Source organism: Aquila chrysaetos, chromosome 13 (assembly GCF_900496995.4).
Source record: "Aquila chrysaetos chrysaetos chromosome 13, bAquChr1.4, whole genome shotgun sequence".
In the NCBI taxonomy this organism is placed as follows: domain Eukaryota; kingdom Metazoa; phylum Chordata; class Aves; order Accipitriformes; family Accipitridae; genus Aquila; species Aquila chrysaetos.
Window position 1 is genome coordinate 28,723,990 of NC_044016.1, and position 23,237 is coordinate 28,747,226.

The 23,237-nt window shown below is 37.2% G+C and overlaps 1 protein-coding gene across 3 annotated transcripts in view; it reads right to left on the reverse strand.

The window, feature by feature from the left end:
- CHRM3 (cholinergic receptor muscarinic 3) overlaps window positions 1–23,237 on the reverse strand; it is a 283,661-nt gene that overhangs the window by 217,879 nt on the left and 42,545 nt on the right. The window contains exon 1 of one of the 3 annotated variants that reach the window (XM_030036072.2): window positions 19,188–19,240. The exons of the other annotated variants lie outside the window; for them this stretch is intronic. The gene's annotated coding sequence lies outside the window, so the exon portion shown is untranslated. Of the gene's footprint in view, window positions 1–19,187; window positions 19,241–23,237 lie in introns of those variants that run through there. 3 annotated transcript variants of the gene reach the window in all.

The window sequence follows — 23,237 nt, forward strand, 5'->3', positions numbered from 1 at the left end:
GATTTCATGTTAGATGTGCACATCATCCCAAAACACATTTGTGTTTGCTTGTTTTATACTACCAGACCAGCTCAGTCCACCAAACGTGTTCAAACCATAACCCCTCCTGCTTCAGTAATTGTGGAAGGTTTCTAACTGTTTCTTCCACCCAAATTGCAGCAGGGATACAAGAGAAGATGAAAAGAGGCATAAGTCCAAAAACACACCACAAAAACCCCCAAAACCATGTCCCAGCAATCCCCAGCAGAAACAGCTTTACAATGACATTTTCTTTTCCTGATGTAGATATTTGTCTGCTAGGAACTTGGAGAAGACTCTGAAGTCTGTAATTCACGTAAGCCACAACCAAGTACACCAACATAACACGGACCGGGACAGGAAGCACATGACTGAATATGTTAAGGCTAAGAGGAAATTTTTCAACTCTTACATTCTTCACCAGAAAGCATCCCTGTACTCATACTTCCATGAAGAACATTTCTCAAAAGATCAAGAACATAGGCTTGCAAAGCAGGGAAGAGCAAGACCCACCGCACAAAGCCCAGAACAAGGTCTTCACTGAAGCTGGGTGTCCCAACCCACACCCCACACCCCACTGTCCAGACAAAGGGGAGGTGGGAGAAAGTGCAACCGTCTTCTCTCTTATCAAGAGAAAATGGAGTCTCTTCATTTTTTGGTTCCTCATTGGAACAAAACCACAAATTTGAAAGTGCTTTCTTCAAAGCAATCTTTTTCGTTTTCAACCAGTGCTAGCAATAATCCCTTACAACATTGATATCCAGTGTCAGCTCCGAGCATTTGAAAGCTGTAGATCACATCAGATGTTTGCCTTTAAAAGGCAAATTGCTGATTCATTTCTGATCCACTATGCTTGATGTTCACATCCTCTCTTAATGGTAACCCAACCCTTTTGTTTCTTCCCTGAACTTTCTTAAATAAGCTTAAATTAATTGTCCATTAGATATAATAAGTGTTGAGGATAATACTGCAGTGTATTTCAATTGCTTTCATGAATCAAAGGAAAGAAAGATGCTTGTTCTATCTTCTTAAAGGATTTTTTAATGGTTGTGTTACCGTTTTACTTCTACAATTAGCCTACCAATTAATTTTCAAGTTTACATTTGCTTTGTAACTAATCAAACACTAATAAAAAAGACCAAATATATATGTCATTTCTGAACCAGTATAAATTGAAACTTCAGTTTCCAATTTTCAAAATACGTAGGCAGAAAAAAGTTAATTTTCCTTTAGCATAGTTTCAAACAACTCACTAATTATATATATAGTTTTTAAAAATTATAAATAGTTGCCCATACCATTGTGAATTTTAAAGAAAACTTTATTCTATTTCCACATAGACGGAATAGCTCAAAACTCAGCACTAGGAAAATGCTATAAGAATCAAATGATGAAATTGCCAAACAGGGAAAAAAAAACCCCAAGAATTAATTTAAGTATTAATTTAAAAGCAAACTACCAAGGGTGGAAAAAAGAAAATTACGAAGCACAATTCACTATGTTTTTTGGTTTACCTGCCTTAAAAATTATGATAAGCCAGATTTAAGATTTCAAACAATTTTATAATCCAAATCATGTAACTACCCTATGTAGAAAAGAGACCAGGATAAACTCCATTGGTATGGATCTGAAATGGAACTTCTGGTTTAATTTCCTCTGAGAAGCAGCCAGTTCATGCTTGTCAAAACCAGGTAATGAAGCAACATGCACTAAGTAGGCAGTAAGTAGGGACCAATAGGGGATTTGCATTAAAACCACACCACTGATCAGAAACAAACACTAATGCATATGCAGCCAGTGATGGATAAAAGGACTGAAATATTGAAGCAGAACAAAATGATTTTTTCATTAAAACACCAACGCTCAAGCCATGCAAGCAGCAATAGATGTTCTTTTGTTCTTTAAAGAAACTGATTTACATAGAATCAAATTAGCTTTATTATTTATTTTCTTTTAGTTACATTAGAAGAGGAGCTAGATGCCTCACACTGTGTTTGCTGCCTTCTAACTATAAAACACTTCTCTGCGCAGAGGAGGAAGAACTGAAAATACTATGCCACAAATCCTGCTGCATGACTGTTTTTGTGAAACAGGTAAAGGCATGGGACCAAAAGCAGATCTCTTAATGACAGAAATAATATCAAAAAGTCATTAGCGATTCAATTTTTATTTTATTCAGACCAAAATTCATAGAAATTCAAATATATAACCTGGATAAGGGCAGGTTTTAGCTTTTTACCTGTGACTGGATTTTATCAATGTAGAATTACATAAACAAAGAATCTGCCTATTATTAACGAAGCACAGCACCTAAAAATTACTATTTGTCAATCCACCTAAGCAGCCAGATTTCTAAGATAGCTGGGCTCTTTAAAGCTGCCTTGATTCTCAGCAAAGTCACTAGTTACTAAACAAGTTTTAAACTATAACCAATTCTTTTAAGCCAACTTATTTTGCAAAGCCAAAATATTGTTCCTTGAGGGGGGGAAAGAAAACAAACAAACAAACAAACAAAAAAAGCAGCAGAGCTGACAGAGTCAGGCTCAAGCTAGTCAGTCCCAAGGCTACTGACTTTGAACACTCCCACAGGGAAATAGTATCAAGCATCAAAGTCACACATAGATGAGTTTGCCCCATCCTTTGAACTTGTTTTTTCTTAACTTTTTTAATTTTATTATGTCTTTTCAGCTTTGTCAACCTGCTAGAACTGCTGTTCCATGAAATTGATAACATAACCAGTGCTCAACTTGACACCTTATTAATCAGAGCAAAGCCCTCTTCTGTAAATCGCCACAACACTTATGCTGGTGATTCAATCATCTTTCTGTTTCCTTTCTGACAATTAAAGAAGGATCGTCTTCTTTTGGTATACAGGTTTGCTAGAAGCTTTACAGTTTAAATTTCATGGAGAATGGGTTTAACTGAATACATGGGGGTAGGTTCTTGGAAAATACATTATTCCTAATTATCCTAGCGCATGAACAATTGCTGTCCTTCTACCATTCAGGACACGTTAAGATTTATGAACCATCTTTGTCTGAACTGCAATTTGGAAGAAAGGACTCAATTATCAAGCCCTTCAAAGTAGTTATATTAATTCAAGCAGAGTAAAGGCTAACCACTAAACAGTATTACTACAGTAGTTTACTACAGCAAGGAGATGGAAAATATGCCATGTGTTAACAAAGTCTAATACTTAACATTCTTTTAAAAATAAATGTTATTTTAAACACAGAAGAGCCTTTTAAAAGTAATGTGGGAATAAGTAGTGCTGCTTTAGGCAAATTGATAGAAATACTACAAGTGATATTTTTTCCTGTTTTTCTTTTCCTCTCATTAAAATAATTTTACCACCATCTGATGATCCTTAGGACTTGAATTCTCTCAGGTGAGCACATAACACAGATCCTGCTATCCACCATACCACAGTAACTGAAGAACCTTCCACAGGAGAACTTTTCTCTTTCAGTTTTCTGATAAATGTTAATTGCCATCTATTAAAACAAAAACAAAAAAAAACCCAAAACTTTTGACATTGAATACCTTTAGAGATCAACTATGAAATATTATATGCTCTCCTAAACTCATTAGTTTCGCAATTAAGTCAGATCAGTAACAACCTAAGGCTAGATGAAATAAGCATCACAAATTTTAAGTCAAGTCAAACAAAAAAAACCCAAAAAACCAACAAACAAAAAGATGTTCCATAGCACAAGTACCCAAAGGAGGCACTCCCACACTGGTCCAGCCCTTGCTGTACTGATCAAGGGAAGCTCTATGTGACAAAGGCAGCACTAAAGCTAAGTTTAACTTCACCAGAACTGTCCTCGAGAAGGTGAAGCTTGCTAAAGTACATCCACTGGGCAATGCCAAGCCTGATTTTAAACATCACTTTTTCCTGATTATTTCATCAGCTTTGGATCTTTTAATAATATATATCTGCAACTTCAGTAAATGAATTATTTCAAGAATTTTTCCAAACCCAGTTTCCACAGCCCTTCCCACCCACATTCCCCTTACACTTAACATGAACTTAAGTAGCTGTTTTAATGAGTTATGGTAAAAATATTTTTAACTTATGTATAGATGCTATCCATCATCACTGGTTCTGTTTATACTCAGCCAGCTAGCTTAATTAAGTGGTAAGTCATTACGAAAATAGAAAGTTAAAGAGATTCAGCAGAAATACGTACAGAAATGTCATGCAGAACAGCAGCAAAGTAGAAGGGTGATATAAGAGATGCTGATTGGCAAGAGGTTTTGGCATGAAAACATTTTCTGCTGCTAATGGTATAATTCAAATTATCTGGCTGCATCAAAGAGAGGCAGAAGCTAGTGTCTAAAATGATGAAGCTACTGAAACCATAATAAAGATTTGCATTTATGAGCAGAACCATTAGATAATGCTAAGTGCCATAAATTAGTGTGCCCTTAATACAGCATTTGGAAAGACAGACTTATGATCTACCACCCTTTTTATGGCCTGGCTTAAGCTATTAGGGTCTTCATCATATACCTTCCCAGAGGATGAACGCAGAAGACTGTTATTAGGCCCCTGCACACATAGCATGACAGTTATCAATGTTTCTCCAAGACAATCTTTAGGATGAAGGATTCTTTGGTATGAGCATGGCTGTATATCAATCCTCTCTACAAATTTTAGGAAAATAATTATCTTGCTTTAAGTCTCCATTTTATTTCTAGTTGCTGTCAAGCTAGATATTCGGCTCTCGCTCACTCCTCAGTACATTGAAAAGCCACCTAAAATATCTTTTCCTAACATCTCCAGTTTACCTAACTTATGCTTTGCTTCGCATTCAGAGGGTGTCCTTTGCCCACTACAATGCTGTAATATGAGCAGATTTCCCCTGTGCCTCCAGAGAGGCTGTCTCTGAACAACTGTGGACCATGACAGAGAAGGAAATTCTGAGAAAAAGCATTCTCTGACCCTGCAATTTGACAGCACATGAAGATTATCAGGCCACACAGTTCCCCCAACTGGCATGCTGACAAGTGATTATTAGGCAGCCTACACCATCTCAACCACACACCAGTTATAAGGGATAGGTTGCTAATTGCCATGTGTAGAATGCCACTTTATGGCATCATGGGGGTGTCATGTAGTACATAAATATTTGCACGTGGCTTAGTTAAGTAGGCAACTTTTTCAGTACCTAAGCAGCAGATTATCAGGTAGGTAAGTCCTGGATGTATTTTCCTGAGCTGCACCATGACATCAAATCCTGCCAGCTAGAACTGTCTAGCAACTTTTCTACATGTTAAGGGCTAAAATGAAATGTAAATTTTGAGAAATGAAAGATCAGTTTCTCATCTGAAGTTATGGCTAGAAGGCAAATCTGATTAAACCTAAATCATGAATAAGAATTTTGAAAGAATTAACTTTGCATCTGTACAGAAATATTTATGGTTATAGCATGTTACTGAAACATTAAAACAAATCTAGAATTTAAAAGAAAAAAAAAAAACTTCAACTTTTTAGTCTACTTTTCTAAGGAAGTTGGCCCAAAGCCACACAAAATATAAGTTAACGTTTTCACAGTGTTGTGGGTCTTCTTGAGGAGAATAGTTTTAGTCCTTGGTCTCTCGGCTCAGGTTCTAGACCATAAATCCAGGATTAACACAATGTAAATATATTAAAAATTCCATATAATGTAAAAAAATGTTGTAGCATTATCCAGTCAAATATATACTTACACATTTCCTAGAAGATGTAATATGTAGAACTACATATTTGAATTTGTCTTGTTAATCTCTTTTATCAGATGAAGAAATCGCATTTGACTGACAGCCCCTCAGCTGTTTCTCATACCGGTCAAAAAGATACATTTTAAACAGGACTTGAAGTAGATCGCAAGAAACACAAAACTAGGAAAGGTATGATTACGAAGGGGGGTTGGTTTGTTTGTTTTACTTTCAGGCATGCAATACTGTTGCATCTTTCAAAAACCCACTGATGTATATGGGCATAGTCTTAATGATATAAGAAAATACAGAGAACATAATTTTGAATGTTCAATTATTTCTCACAGAATGGTAACTGGAAAATATCCTGAACTGTACAGAAATCCAAAGGTCCAAACTACCGAAATTGAGTTGAATCAAAAGTGCCAGGTCACTAATGTGAAGAAGGCAGTTTAGTTAATATTAGTGCAACACTCCAATTAGCACTGCTGAGAAGCAGCATTTAACCTGAGCAGAAGACACATCTGACAAGGCTACACTAGTTACTCAAGGTTAACTCAATTATTTTCACATGGCAGAACACTGTGCATATAGATGTACCAGGAGTGTTGCAGAAAAGTCATCTCTCGTGGAGGAGGACCATAGCAATAGTATTTTTACTACCTGCCTTTGAGAAAGTCAGGTGTCATTTCCTGCAACTATATTCTAAACAGGTATTGTAAATTATTTTTTTCTTTAGTCCTCACGTTTAGTAGACAATCAAGGCAAAAGATATCCCACATAAACAGATAAACAGAAAAATTACCATTTGCTGGCATTTTCCAGAAGCAAGGGACCCATTTGCAATGAACACTGATCTGTTCTGATATAGAGTAAGTCTAAGAATGAAATTCAGCCAGCTGTAAGCCATAACTCCTCCTGGAGACCTTGCTGTGGCTTGGGGAATCTTAGGACTAAATTGATATTTTGCCACTGCTTTAGGATGGTACTCACCATTGATCCCAGAGGAATAGGCAAGTGGTGCTTTCAGAAGTATGGGCTCAATGCCAAATACTAATCTTTATTTAACAATATTCACTTCTCTCTTCTGTTTCATGTGTGAGTTGCTTTGCATATACAAAATTAGACTTTAAGTCACTTGAGCTATTTATTGTGAAGGACTCAGGTCCGTGGAATCAGAACCGTGAGTTGATTTCTGATCGGTTTTTATGGTATTTCTGAGGAACCAGGAGCAAGGAGCCAGAAATGATTTCTTTTTCTCTTTGTCATTACTGACTGTTCAATAATAAAATTATGCCTTCCCCCCCCCCCCCTTTTTTTTTTTTTCCCCAAACTTTCCTTTTGTCTATCTGAAGAAAGCCACAGCTCCTGTCACTGACGGGTTCTCATCAGACTCCTCCCTTCAAACTGGCAAAGTTCTTTCAACCCAGGTATTTAAAATGAAATGTTTAGGTTCAGTCAATTTCCAATGATTGATTCCATATCCAAAAGATATTTGCTGTTTGTCTGTTTTCAGATAATTTCTAACCAGCTTTAAAGTGTGCATGTCTATACAGTGGGCTTCTCAGAAATTGTACTCCAGCATGTTCTCAGGTGTTAAATAATAAAATTGCCAAATTAAATAATACATCAAAGATAGGAAGAAATATTAAGATGAAAGGCAAAGAAGAAATGTGTTTTCAAGTCATATTTGGAAAGAAAATTCACTAGGAAATTACGTTCATAAGACATTACATACAAATGAAGTAGAATGAATGGAGACATTCCCCATTTTAACTTGCAGAAGTATATGCCACTGTGAACAGAAATACAAGGAAGCACAAAAAGAAAGTAGAGGAAAAAAGTTTCTTAACTCGAAACAAACCAAAAGAACCCTACTACGCAGAAGCAGAAGTACTATTTTCAGGATTACTATTTGCACATTTGTGCTCCACAGGAGAGGGCTGGCAACTACATTTTGCACATACTGGAACAGAAAGTTTTGAACTCTTGCACGAAGCTGCTGAGGAAGGAAACGCAGCCAGGCCACCCGCTCCTTCCCACTTCCCCAGCTCCCCGCAGGATACAAGGCAGCTGATTTCAGGCCATCTCCCTGAGGGACTGCCAGTTCACAGGCACCAACTGGGTAGTAGGATGCTGCTTCTCCAGATGGGGATGGGACAGAGCTCACTCAGCTCCTTGTTCAGCACATGGCACCACTTCTCACAAATTTTCTTTCAAATAGCCCACAGTTTCACTATTCACAGGGGCATGCTAGCAAACTGCAATGAGGCAAGCCTTTTTTCCCTGAAGTGGCAACATACTGAAACAAAAACCAGAGAGAATCTTAACTAAGAATTTGAAGCAAAAGTACAAAACCGAGTTTGGAAACCATCTTGCCCATGGATTTTTTCTTTTTTTTTTTTCTTTTTTCCCTTGGCATTAAATTTAAAAAATGAAGGTAAAGGTAACTTGTACAAGAAAGTCACAGAAATCTAACCAGAGTTGAATATAATCTGAATAAATTACATAACTTAGTCAAGTTTGGAGATAAATATAGTTGAGTCAGAAAAACCTCTTTCAAAAATGTAACTGGAAGATAAAACCTTTGGAAATGATGAAGTTGATGCATAGTACAACTGAAAATTACATCACACATTTTACAGAGTGTATCACACATTAGTCCACATCTTTCCTCATACATATGCCCATCTTGCAAATGAAATTCAGCTAGATTTATGTGCTAAGAAGATACTGACTGTAATCACAGAAGGGAAACAAAAGGTAAACCAAGCCCTTTTAGTATTGTGCCATCCCTTTCTACAGCGCTCAGACACAGAACTGTAAGGAAAAAAAGACAGCTTTCAATCATAACTAGTCAGAGTCTTTCTAGTCAGAAATACCATTTGTTGGCACAGATACTTGGCAAGAGTGTTTCCATTTTGACAAGACTTTCTCCCAGGTAACTTTCTCAGATACTGTATAACCTCCAGTCCTTTTGGTGGCCAGAACAAGAGACTGAAACACCTGCTAAAAGTATAACAATGGGTACACAAGCCAAAAAGTACTAGCCTCAGCATCACTGCTAAAGGACTCTAGAAAAGCAGAGCCAGGCTGGATGGTACCCCGAGTGTGGGTACCATTGACACCAGATTTCTTGAGCATTGCTAGTTCACTGAAAAGAGTTAGCCTAGATCACCTAGATTTCCTCAAGAAGAAAGGAAGTATTTAGGGGGGGAAAGAAACAAAACACAACAGAAACCAACAACTATTCAAAGTGAAAAGTTTTTTTTGGTTTTTGGGGTTTTTTTTGGTTTTTTTTTTAAGACATGATGCTGTGGAAAACAGTTAAAAGGGATAAGCATACAGATGGTCCTAGGGTAAAATGAGATAGTCATTATCCCTCTTCCTGCAAAAGGAAACCTCACACTTTAGAGAAGAAAAAAACATGGAAAGCAAAGAGGATGTTTATAATAGCTGCTACGACTCTAAATAAGAGCTGCAGTACCTTTTAATACTTAGTGTTTATTGTTGTGGATGGAAAAAAACACAAAGAACTGTCATTTTTATATGAGTCACACTTTTTCAGCTTCTTATCTCAAATATAAGAAAAAGCCCTAACCAATGATCTATGGCTAAAATTTGTATCTTTTATGGGAAAATGCAACAACACCTAAATAAGCACCATATATGGCTTCCTGTTCCATTTGTATTTTCAGAGAACAACAAAGACTGATCAGCTCGCTTTGGAAGAACAACTAAGAATTAACATTTTCTGAAATAAGTCCCTTGATAAAGAGAATGCAAATAATGTTATTACAGACAGTGTAGGTAAAACATAACTTCAAGCCCAGTCTCTTCATATGCAAAGTGCACAGAATAAGAAACTGCAAATGATTAATGTGTCTACATTCAGCCTTAAGCTCACAGACAGTTTCTACTAATACCGCAATACTTCTGACCTAACTTCGTTTTCACATATGTCTGTACAGCACTGTAACAGCCACAAATGGTTAGATGCTTTATCATATTTGCACCCAGTTTCACAAAGTATGTACACTTACAGAATAGCACAGATTCATGTATTTAAATCCATGCTGGATTATCACGCACATCTCTTACTGTTGATAATTTTTAATAATGATGCAGTCAGTCCTGGTATTATACGTAAGTATTGTATGCGTTCTGGCATCATCTGTACATTAAAAATACAATTTGGAGTAAGTAAAAGAAAACAATTTAACCAGAACAGCAAAAAAAATTTGGTTTTTTCTTTTTCTGGGGAAAAGAAAAAGTAACTGTTCTCATTTTTGGCTGTGGTATCTCTTTCAGAATAAAAAACTGTGTCCGCCCCAGCTGTCTGAAGGAATGTATCCACACACTGCAGTCCAAATTTATATTATTGTAGTCTAAATAGTATGCTTCCTTTCTTTTTCTTCTTCCTCCCTTCTTTATAAGTTTCTGACAATCATTTGCCTTTAATCACTTGGGCCATTTTTTCTTAGGCATTACCTACAGCAGTGATGTTGCCACCGCAATTCTGAAACTGCAGGTTTGAACTGAGAATGTGTAATGATTTATCTTAAATGTAATAATGGTTTAGGGTACCCGCCAAACTAGGGATAATTTTTCCCAACTTTGAATGCAAGATGAATTCATCTATGTGGTTTACAGCAAATCCCTGCCATAAGTAACGATGGACTCGTAGGTGCTCCAAAACACACAATTATTTAGCCACTCTGCAGTGACAGCTATCCTGCCTCACCAGAGTGCAAGGGAGCTGCAGTGTTTCATGTACGAGCTTGTTTATTACCAAAACATAGCCCCACAAACTGAGCAGTATTTCTTAAGATTGACAAATCCAGCTAACGTCTTTGAAATGCACAAACTCTGGAATGCAGTCCTGCCTTTGAGCACCTTTAAAGCTGACTCAATGTATAACCCCCAGGATCTGAAAAGCACTGGCCTTCTCTAGAGAGATCACCTGCAGCCATGCAGATGGGATAGGGAACAGGCACCTTGTCAGCCCTATCTATACTAGGGGCTGTCAGGAACCCCTAGCAGCCAAAAAACCTGAACTAGGGTCTGGCTGAACCTAAGCCAGCCTAGAATTAAAACCAAGAAGCCCCCTGAATGGGAAAAAATAATTCTCATAGAAGCCAAAAAGAAAAGTGGCAAACTCAGGCAGATAAGAAGCAAAGGTTGAAGGGCTGGGGGCAGTGAAAGAAAAAAAAAAAAAAAAAAAAAGGCAGGGGGGGCATGCAGTGTGGTCACGCGATGGAAGGAACTGGAGAGGGGCTGCCTGCCAAACCCCTGCACACCTCTGCTGTAACACGTGTGCTGACACCAGGGAAAAGGGATGAGGAATCGGCTCTCTGAGCATCCAGGCTCCTCTCCCCAACATGGGAGACAAGAGACACCTGCCCAAATGTCCCTGGAACAGCTCCTCCCACTTGCATACCCAAAAAACCTCCCTTTTTGGTTTGGGTTTTTTTCCCCCCTTTGCAAAGAGTGCAATAACAGGAACAGTATGACCTGCAGAAATTAAGAGGACTGCCAACTGTAATCAGCCTTTAAAAACACCTAAATTTCCTACAGCCTTGCAGTCACTGCACCGTCCTAGGGAGGAAATACCTTTCAGGCAGAGGAAGGAACTGAGCCCAAGTTACAGAATTATTTTATAAAAAGAAGACAATTACTTAATCTGCAGCCGTTTTCTTAACACATCCTTCCTCTTCTGTTGCTTTTTTTGTAACCAAAAAGACAGTTATTCACATTAGCTTTATAAAAGCTTTTCTAAAACATCAATGGCTTCCTTAAAGAGACAAGAGCTTGGTTGTAGATGGGGGAGAGGAAAAGAGTCAAACCCATGGCACACACTAGGCCTTCCTTCTTTGCCTAATGTTAGAATAATCCCTGTGCATTTAAAATACAGTCCACAGCTGTGATTTGTTTTCTGATCAGCTCTATCATAAAATATTCCCCATACTTCCACGAATGACCATAAAACCCCTTTTATTATAAATAAAGGAAGAGTTACTTAGAGGTTACCCTTTACTTGTTCTTAGGCACAGTAAGTTAAAACAATAATCATAGCTGCCAACTTGACTACTAATACGAATATTTTTCTTTCTGATTAAAAGCAGAATCAGCAAGGAAATAAACTGCTGAAATTCTTGTTAATAAAAGGTTAAGGTTACCAGCAATGGCGTAGGACCTTAAACACCTCATTTAGTGATAAGAGAAAAATATATCCAGAAAATAAAGTTTATGACCAGAAAGCCATTTACAACTACTCTTCTTGAGTAATACTTTAATAATGACCATAACATTCATAACCACCTACAGTCATCCATTTAGATCGTTCTTTTGACGGCACCGGACCTTTGTAAGAGAAATATAATTGTCACCAAGTAGATTTCACTGTGGAGAAAGTCACAGAGAATTTAATTCTATTTAGTCATACAAATATACCTGCTTGGAGTAACAAAAGGATAATTTGGGATGTAATGGTAATAAAAATCTTTAGTGGCTTGTATCACAGAAGAAAATAAAACAGCCTTTTACCTTTCAGCTACTGAAATTTCTGAATTGCATGGGCAGTCTCTGGAATTTACTAGGGGAAAAAAAAAAATTCTAAATCTGATCCCTTTCCCCCAAAAAAATCCTAAATCCACACTTCAAACAGAAGAGAGAGAACAGCATGAAAATTCAAGGATTCTAGCCCATATGAGCGAGAGGGGTAAACCAGGTGGGCTGAAAAAAAGCAGGGCACAGAAGCTAAAGAGAACATACCTGCAAGAATGAACACACCCCTTGATTAGATGCTGCCACCTGAGATAAAACACAGAAGGTTTTAAAATTGTGTCCTCTTCACAGGTGTCACTTCCTTCCTGTGTATTAACTGAGAAGACAACTGGTGCAATTTACACTGTCACAGCATTTACAGCATTTCCTCCTTTAGTAATCCGCTCACCAGCATACATGAGAGTGCGAATCAGCTACTCTTCCAGGAAGGACCTGGAAGATGCCATCTACCCTATTGGCTCTTTATCTTCTCCCTTCGTAAATGTCTCTGTTATATGAACATTATCAAGACTTTGCTGTCTCCATCATTAACAACTGCAGCAGGCTTCAACAATTTCTGATATCTATAATTATACTTTGCATCATTAGAAAACAATGTTATAAGTACAGTGTAACAGTGAGAAAGCATCAGGATTAGTCACCAACAAATAAAAGGTTGATCTGTTTTGCTTTGTGAGTTCAGATAACACAAGCCACACTTAACTGGTTCGTTACCTAGGAGTGCATAATAAAGCTGTAAAACTAAATGAATTGCCAATACAGCCTAATCATTTTGTATTTACCCAAGATGATGGCATTCAAACAAGACTACTGCATTGCAAAGCAGAATTAGTAATTAATGTTAAGTATTATATTTCATAAGAATGTATCTATATTTTATACTTGTAAGTCCTGAACATGAGCAAATGTGAAACAATGCAATCATTAACAGACCATGTAATGACCAAAATGAGTTATCAAGTTTAACGTTACAGTTTAAGGATCCAGACCAAAAAGATGAATACATAGTTGAAACCAAGGAAATGTTGATAAAAATGCCATTTTTCATGGTACTGGGGATTTATACAATGGCATAAAAATGGGATGATTCGTTCCTGTATTTCTCTTCATGAAGAGTTTAGCTTAATGTTTCCTTTTTACTTTAAATGATCTCAAGAAATATATTAAGACAAATTTAATGTGGTAAGACAAACAGTAGTGATGTGCTGAGCAAGCTTTTACGTACTTCAGCCTTGACCTGCAGTATCCCTGACACTCAAACCAACTGAAGCAGAAAAGGACAATTATTCTGCATTATGCTTTATTATGGGACAGAAATTCAAGAAAAGACTAGACTAACACTCCCAAAATTATTTTAATTCTGCCTCATAATGGACTTGAATGCAGATTTTAAAGACAGAAGATTCAGTACATGAATATACTCTTTCAGCAAAACTCCCAAATGGCAACAAAAAGGACAATGACAAGGTTATTAGAATTGCAAATACAAATAAGAATTGTATAGTTTATACATAAGCAAGAATATCTTAGAACATTTTGTGAATTAATGACAGTCATTCAGAAAGGGAAGAGATTTTTGTAAAAGAGATTTAATGTAACTTATTGATTGATCACAGTGCCTTCAAACAAATCTAATGAAAAGAAGAATCTAGGAGAAATCTATACTAAAATAATAGGGAAAGCATGAGGGAAGGACATGAATTAGATATATAGGAAAGAATTATATTCAGATCTGAAGAAGGAATATGAAGAAATGCATGGAAAGATACACTGACACTCAAAGACATCAGAAACCCTGAAAAGATACAAAAAGGAGACAAAAGGACAGCACATGGGATTGAACATTTTAAGCTCAAGAAACACTCAGAGGTGCTTTATAGAAATAGCAAATGAAAGATTAGATTGAACAGCAGGCCTATTTCTTAGAATATACTTTTAAAAAGGTATGTGACTATCTCGTTATATGGATAACCCCCTGGCTTTTCTTATCAGAAATCTCATATAAGAATCAACGTAAGAAATAAAGTTGCACGAAAAATAATCTTTCCATTCTTCCACAAAATTTAGATATGAACTTTAACTAGTTAAGGAAGAAAGAGATAACAATAAGCTGGTGTATTTATGAGTTAATGAAACACACTGGGAAAACTGTCCATGGTAACTTGTTCCTGAAAAATCTGTGAAATGCTATATAAAGAAGACATTAAAACGATAAAATAATAGTTATCATCTAGTTGCCTTCACGCAGATATTTTTATCTTTGGGAATGTGATCTATTTGATGTCTGATTTTAAGAGAAAAACTAATTCTACTAAAAAGGACCAAATTTAATAAAATATTTTATTTATAATTGAAAAAAATCTTTCCAGTGATGGGCTACTTCTCCAGGAAGCACATACAGGTAACTGTACATACAGTACATACATACTGAGAAACCTTTGACCAACAACACATGATCCAGCATTCTTTACAATGTGGAAGAAAAGTAAAACTACTTTCTTATAAAATATTAGTACTTCAACAAGGAGTAATAGACAAATGGCAAAAGTCACCAATACGTAGCTCAAAGTCAGGCAATATTTATTTAATATGTATTAGCTAGTATGATAATACATAAGAAGAGTGCTAAGCAGCAGCTACAAATTTGTACTTTTCATCAGCAAATTCAAACTATTACCTTTCAAAAATTTTACAAGATCCATCCAATAAGTACTCTACCACTTGGACTGCCACTTGGAATTCAGCAACACTTCCAGAAGACTGAAAGCAAGCTATGGTACAAGTATTTAGCAAGGTTAATAAGTAAACCAAAACCTACAGGTATTATGAATTTGCCAAAACAAAACAGAAACAGTGATAAATTAATCAAAAGCAGTAACAGAAGTGAATACAATTAATGTTTACTCAAGATGAGTTTTTGGAACATTACTTTTGTGAAACTTATAAGATTATAGACTTGGTTAAGTATATTACCACTGTAACCTTGTTTTTATTAAGACCTGGTAGAACACAGTATCTTGATTAAGAAACTAATAAAATATAAAAAGCATCAAACTTTCACTGAATTGCTTACAAACTTGAATTCAGAAAATACCCTGCAATTAACCCTAGTAGGTATTCAGAAGTTTCCATTTCTTTGCTCTTTCTTTTCCAGCTTGCTCTGTCAATTTAAGACATAACAAGCCAGGTTTTTACCACTTGCTTAACAACTGAGGGGAAAAAATAAGGTGTTGTAAAATGGTAGTTCTTGATGAGGTAGTTCTTGATTTCAAAAGTATCTATCTCTTGAAATAGGTTTTAAGCACCTATAAATTTTTGCCATGGTCTCTGTACCTTATATCCATGTTACAGCTGGAGTCTTATTAGGATTTGTGATCTCCCAATAACGTTGTGAAAATAAACACATTAAAGACTAGCAGTGGACCACTGGCTACTGCACCACTTCAGACTAATCAACTTTTGTTCTCACTTTAAAAAAAAGTGAATGTTTCCTTTTCTAAATACAAATACTGTGGCTATGCAATATTGGCCAACTTACTGTGGCAGCCTGAATGGAACTTAACGTCCATTCCAAAGTCAGGCAATTACTTTACTCTTATGAGCTTCTAACCAGCCTTTCTGATACAGAAAACTGTAAATATCAAGAATAATTTTAAACGATTGGTTGGATTCTGAATGTTAACACTGTATAGGCTACATGTAACATCAAGTGAATGAAAACATGTAGTTTATTCCAGGATACACTTAGGCCTCCTCAAAACACTAACAAGCTAATATAAAAGCTTCTAAAAATTTCTGGAAAAGTATGAAAGGAAACAAAATTTGCATATAGTTGGAAATAATGCCATTTGGAGGACATTCCCCTGTAGTTACAACATAGACATCTCTTAGGTCAAAGAAATATGCACACTAAGAATCTTCTACTCTCCAAGCTTAAAAAGAGTTTCTTCAATATTTTATACAACACTTAACTCAGCCTGATGTCATTTTCTAGTAATGTCAGGCACCCTGGCATGCACAACATAGAGAAGTCATGTTAAATACCTAGCTCACTTACTGTAATTTAACCTCACTATGCAAGATGCACCTACAAAGAGCCGCCTCAGAATTACTTGTCTTTATCTCAAAGGAAATTTAAAAATTACTTTGCAACTTCCCAAAGCGGTACTGCTGAGATACAGCTATTGTTCATTTGGTGGGTTTATTACTTATGCCTTCTTTAAAAGAGCTGTTAACACAGTAAGAATCCCATTATCTTCCATAGACTGGAAGAAAAAAACATCAAATAATTGTTGGTAAAAAAAAAAGTATAGACTGATCACAACTGACAAAGTGCAGAGCTCTGAAAGTAAGACATCTGGTTCCTGAGACTGACCCACTCATTCAGATTAAAAATAAAGAGAAGATTATGAAAAATCTGGTCCCTGATTCAATAAAGTATCCAAGTATGTCTAGCTTTACATATTCAAGTTATCCTACCAAAGCTAATGGAATTACTCACTTAAAAAATTACCTGTATGCTCATAGACGATGCCAAAGGAGAGACGGAAAGTGATTTCAGGGAGAGAAATTAATCAAAGCATTTCAGGGGGTCAGGCTGCACCTTGCATTGAGGAAGAGCTCCATGAGCCCCCTGTCCAGAAAAGAAGTGGATTTAAAAAGTTTGCTGCTGCCTGGCTTCCCTGTTTTCAGATAAGCAATGAACCCCATCACTGCCATGATCACTCCCAGTATCACCTAACAAACGGTCCAGCAGCCTTGCTGAGGGATAAACAGCAGCACAGGTTTGAAAAGGAACAGCTGGAGAGAGGACTTGTTAAGCAACTCCAAGAATCCTTCCCTTGGGAGGACCAACAAGTTGCAGACACTAATTTTCTGTATTTTTCAGGATACGTCAAAACCAAGATTTACTAACAATGGATACTTCTTGCACAGCTTTTTCTCCTTAGGGACAGTAAAACTTACATGTGAACGACTTGAAGAATTAATGTATTACCAATTGCTAAGGGAAGATTAAAATCACTGAAGAAACATGTTAAAAGCAACTTACCAGGAAAATAGATGTTTATAAAAGAAATTAGCTGGAATGCCATTGTAAAATTATTCAAGGTTGCAGAATAAACAGTAACTGTTCCTGTTTCTGATGTGGTAACATTTCTATATGTTGACAAAAATTTTGTACAACAGCAATAAGACAGTTTAGAAATATTTAAATAACCTGAATTCTTTGATTGAAATAATAAATATTCCTTGATATTCCAGATAACAAATTGTTTCATTCCCATTTGTTAAACTAACTGAAAATGAAGTTCAAAAGTAGCTGTTGTTGAAAATTAACTAAAATATCAAGCTACATTCTCTTACGGAAAGTGCAGTTCAAGGAAGTTCAAATGAATCTCAGGAAACCATCATCAAATATTTTGTTGACCTATAATAAAATTCTGTGGACATATTCAGAGAAGAAACTATCTTGAATTAGGTTAGGCTGAAACTAATTTTCGTTTTTGCATCTACACTTTCCAGCAAAGTTGAAACTTATCAATAAAAAAAGTGAAGAATCAGAATGTTTAGCCATAAAATATTTCAGTGGAAATAATTAAGCAGCTCTGAAAAGCATGGAGGCAGGCAAATCAACAACAAAACGAAAAAAATACTTCTCAAGGAAAACATGGAAATGTCTTAAACTATTTTCAACCACTGAAATGAAATTAGCTGAAATTGACTCATCAATCTGATGTCAAACAGGGCCATCACTTTCAATTCCCTTAATCTACAAAGAGAAACTTCAGCAATTCAAATGTTGCTATTTTACTGATTTTGTTCTATCTATTATAATTTGCAACTAACAGATAATACAGGCATAGAGAAGCTCTCCTCTTTACTTATGCTGCTTGTTCAGCTGTTGCCCACTATTTTTTATTACTACAAAGTAAAATTATGAAACGTATTGAGGAAATATGAATTAGCTAACTTATCTAACACATTCCAGCTCTTGAATGTTCCCTTTTATAATTGTTTGTTTTATACAGGTATTAAAGAAGATTGACAAAAAAAAAAATCTTTGCTGGCAATCAAAATTGCTTACTCTGATACTGAAAAGCTTAGGAGTCCCTCAGTACCCAGCTTCTGGATAGCCTAAGCAGTAGTCCAAAATTAATAGGTGAAAAAAGTAATTTTCTTCTGTTTAGCACCTATGCTCCCTTTCTTCCCCACATATGTATGCACATCTGCCTGTTTCTAAACTTCTTGTAATAAAACATATAATGCATAATTTTTCCCTTTCTCAGTTCCATCTTTAAAAAAAAAAATCAACTTTTCATTAGGTTTATCAATAATGAACTTAAGAAAAAAAAATCACCACTAAGGACTGAAATGAAAGCACCAAGTGTAAATAAGCAGCAACTATGCTGTCCCAGACTGCTTGCTGATAGCTATTAAAATGACACAATTGATTTCCTTCAGTTAAGATAAATGAAGGAAGAGATTCATTGAAAGGATGTAAAAAGAAAAGCCATAAGGACATTCCTCCTTCGGAACGTAGTGTAAGTGAGGATTTGGCTTTTTCTTTTTACGATTAATATTAAATGTCATAAAAAAAACTTTAAAGTGACAGACCTTGCCACTCTGATATTCAGTATGTGCTACCTCATTTACTAGTAGATTGGCTAACAAATTGAGTCAATAAACTTAGAAGCACTGTCTACTATAATCAAATATTAACCAACCCCCTTCAAGGTATGTCTTCATGACTGATGTCTCTGTCTGCAAGTTATGATGTCAAGTTTACCCAGGCTGTATTTCCTAATAATTGCAAAGGATTCAGTTTAATAAAATGGGAGGAGGAAGAGGATGAGATTTTAAAAGAAAGGAATTTGAAAGATGATGTTCAGGACTCACACCTTGCTCTGTTGTCAGTCTGAATCCCATGTTTTATGAAGTTTGATGAAGTACAGAAATCTTCACTGGAAGAATGGAAAATACGATGGTGAAAGACAAAAGTAACCGCTTAGTTACATGGGAAGGTGTCAAAACATATTCAGAGCCACAGAAAACCCAAGGCTCCACAGCGTGACACTTAAATTTTGTACAGATGACCAAAATGACAACTCTTAGAAATACGGTTGTTGATCATACAGAGTTAATATATACACACAGCTTGCAAACTGCATTCAGAAATACAATATTTCTTCACTTGATTCCCTATGGCATACAACGTCTAGCGTCTGCATTTCCATATGTGGGCCGCAGAGCCCTTTCCGCCGGCAGCAGCGTGGGCACCAGGCAGCCACTGCAGTGTTCGTACCAATTCAAGCGTCCAGGCCCAGCGGGGAAGGCAGTGATCTGGGGCAAGGCAGTGATGAAGGTGGAAAACAGCTCTGTAAAAATGCCTATTCTTAGCCTCCAGCCATGCTTTACTATAGCCTGTTACACAGTCCCGCGAGCCGTTCTGCATCACAACTGAGGCGACCGCGCGCAGGGACAAGCAGTAGGTGGTAAGTGCCAGGTGAGCTATCAAGGAACTGCCGAGAGGAATGACGCCCAAATCTTTAACACAGGAACAGCCCCAGCCAGCCTGGTTTCGAACATAGAGACAAAACCTGCAGTGTCGGAGGGCTCAAGCCACTTCAACCAGAGAGAAGCACGTGGAAATATCCTATGTACTACTGTTTTCCCAGGCAAAACCTATGATCATTAGAGACACTATCCAGCTCCAACTGAAAGTAAACAAAGACCTTTCCACTGATACCAGTTGCATTTTAAGTCAGCCATGGGAGACCAGATCATGGAGACCCGAACATACCAAAGACCCTCCAAAGCAGAAGTGGGTTCCCAACATCACACTGGAACAGAGAGGCTCAGAATTTTAGCAAGATGCGCTTTACGATTAAATTTTTTAAGAGAATCTATTAAAAATCTTCTCTTTCCTTGAATACATTAATGAAAACTAATTTACATTTTTCTCTGTTGAAGCCTTGTTTATAATTGCAGCTTTAATGGCACCCAATATCAGGGAGGTAAGGGAAAAAAAAAAATATAAAAAAATGTTGCTACAGCTTTCCCTCTTCAAACTACATACCAAAATTCCCAGTGATTATGCACTGGGAATGAGGACCACATGTGCTGCTCCTTACTGCTGCGGTATTCTGGGACTCAAAAGCCATCAGGTTAACATTGAAATGAACCCACTGCTTTCACACTTTTTCTACCTTTTCTCACAAAGATTTTCTTTTTTTTAAATTTTTTTTGTCCCAAGAATTACTCTGTCTAGATAAGGAAAACAATGTTTCAAGTCACCTGCATATGGTTTTCAGACTCAAAGGACAGATTCTTCTGCCACCTAATCCCCTATCCCAAAAGCAAGTAGAAGTCAACACAAGCTAAAATAAGCATTTGCCAAGGAAACTTCATTTCAAACAACTCCTCAAAGTTTATCTAAGCTCCAAAAGTTACTTGTGCTTTATGTAATCACACTAATATCATCAGTCTAATTGGCTTCTGTCATCTAGGAATTTAAGGGAAGACTTCATCTTCGTCTTAACTTTTTTCAGGGTTCTGTTTTTGGGTTTTTTTGGTGGGGTTTTTTTGTGTTTTGGGTTCTTTTTGTTGTTGCCTTTGGGTTTTTTATAGATTTCACATCTTAATCTGACAGAACAAGAAACCTAGGTACATGATGTTTATATGGTCAATGAGTATAGGTGAGTAAAAGAAGATAGCAGAACCACACGTTTTTCCACAGAAAAGCTGAGTCAGAAGAGGCCTCTGGGGATTGGCTAGTCCAACCCCCCTGCTCAAGCAAGGTCAGCTAAAGCAGGTAGTCCAGGACCATGTCCAGTAAGGTTTTTAGTATCTCCAAGGATGGAGGCTCCACAACTTATCTGGGCAACCTGTGCCAGTGCTTGGTCACCCTCACAGTAATAAGATGTTTCTTGATGTTCAGACAGGAACTCACTCCTGGGTTTTAGCTTGTGCCATTGCCTCTTGTCCTTTCAGGGGGCACCGCTGTAAAGAATCTGGCTCCCTCCTCTTCATTCCCTCCCTTCAGGTATTTGTATACATTGATGAGATCGCCCTGAACCTTCTCTTCTCCAGGGTGAAAAGTGCCAGCAGTCTCAGCCTCTCCTCATAGAGGAGATGCTCCAGTCCCCTAATCATCTTTGTGGCCCTGTGCTGGACTTGCTCCAGTATGTCCACATCTCTCCTGTACTGGGGAGCCCAGAACCGAACCCAGCACTGCTGATGTGGTCTCACCAGTGCTGAGCAGAGGGGAAGGATCACCTCCCTCAACCTGCAGGCAACACTCCTCCTAATGCAGGTCAGGAGGCAATTTCCTCATATTCTTTTCATTTCAGACTGGAATTGAACGTCTCTTGGCTCCTTAAGGCAACCCCAAGGGCACAAAAATTCCTCAGATAAAGCAAAAATAATAACGCTTTGTCTCTATGATGAACCACGCAGGTCTTGGTGCTTGACCTACCAAAATATCTTTTGGCTAGTCACTCCCTCCTGCACTTGAATTAGGCATGGTCCAATTATACCCTGTGGAAAATTATGCGCCAGTGTGATAATTTCTCATGTTACAGGCCAATTGGTACTGTCTCCCATGTATAAACTGTATGTAAAAGGAGGAAGGGAGGGGTAATGAGAAAATGCAACTCTCTAGCCTGGTGGCTAGATTAGTCACCTGGGAAATGAGACATCTGGTTCCAGTCCCTGCTCCTCAAATGTTTAATTTTGTATACAGAGCAGCACAACAGACCTTATTTCCGAGTTATTTCTAGCCTGGTTAACAGAGCACTTTCTTCAGAGAGGGGAGTTGCGCATTCAAGTGTCCTTAGACAAAAAGGTGAGTTGAATCTGAGTCTACTCTGTCTAGCATAACCACCCTCATCACCGGGCTAATAGTTTAGCACATTATCAAAAGCAGTACCCAGCCACTTTGTTCTTTCCCTGTTTCACCACTTTTATAACATATATTATTTATATAATTATTAAAAAACACCAAAACACCCAACCCTAATTGTTCTGCTTCAGATGAATGTCATATTTGACATAATTTTCCCGCTAGTAATTTTGAAATTTGACTTCTTCCGAACTGGGTAGGTTTGGTTTATTATTAAAGAGAGTGTCATTATATAGCTTTGGTATTTACTTATTATGTTGAATTACCAGTGAACTTAATAGAAAGGATGAACAGGAGAGGGGACCTGACCTTCCTGAACACTGCCCTGCCTCCCGCTAGCCCATGTGTCTGAAGCACACCTTTCCCTGCAGCACCTCCCCATCCTGCCTGAAACCTTGGATTATGGCTAATTGATCCTGTTGTTGTAAGGTTAGACTTGCACCCAGATATCAAAGCCTATCTGCTAGCTGTTTACACAGGTCATGGCGATGAACAGGAGAGCTTTCTTGCATGCAACCTGAAATTTCCTAGAATGTAAATGTAAAGAAAAAAGACAATATAGAGAAAATAATAGGAGTATATGTTGTTGTATCAGATCAGAAATTTACGGTAAATGCTTCAGCCTAATATTACATGAAGTATGAGGTATAAAAATAATACACCAGGGCACTTGATATAATTAAAAAAATAAAGGCACAAAGAACAGACCAGGTATGTCAACAGAAACAATTTTGAAAAGACTGGTATATAGTATACAGACAGCATCATCCTTCAGAATTATATGATTACATATTTTATGTAGAACAAATACTGCCAGTCAAGTCTGATTCTTTGAGCTTCAAAAACCAGCGCAGTAAAACCCCACTTTCCTCTAGCCGATAAGAAATCAGTATTTGGGGAAAGTCTCTTCCCAAGAAACAGTCAATCACAGCTTAAAATTTTAAAAGTGGCCCAAGAGATTCTGGCAGCCAAATCCCATTAAAAATTACAGGCATTTGCCATTCAACTCTGAAGCATCCCATCTGTAACTGCCGGGAGGACAGCAGCC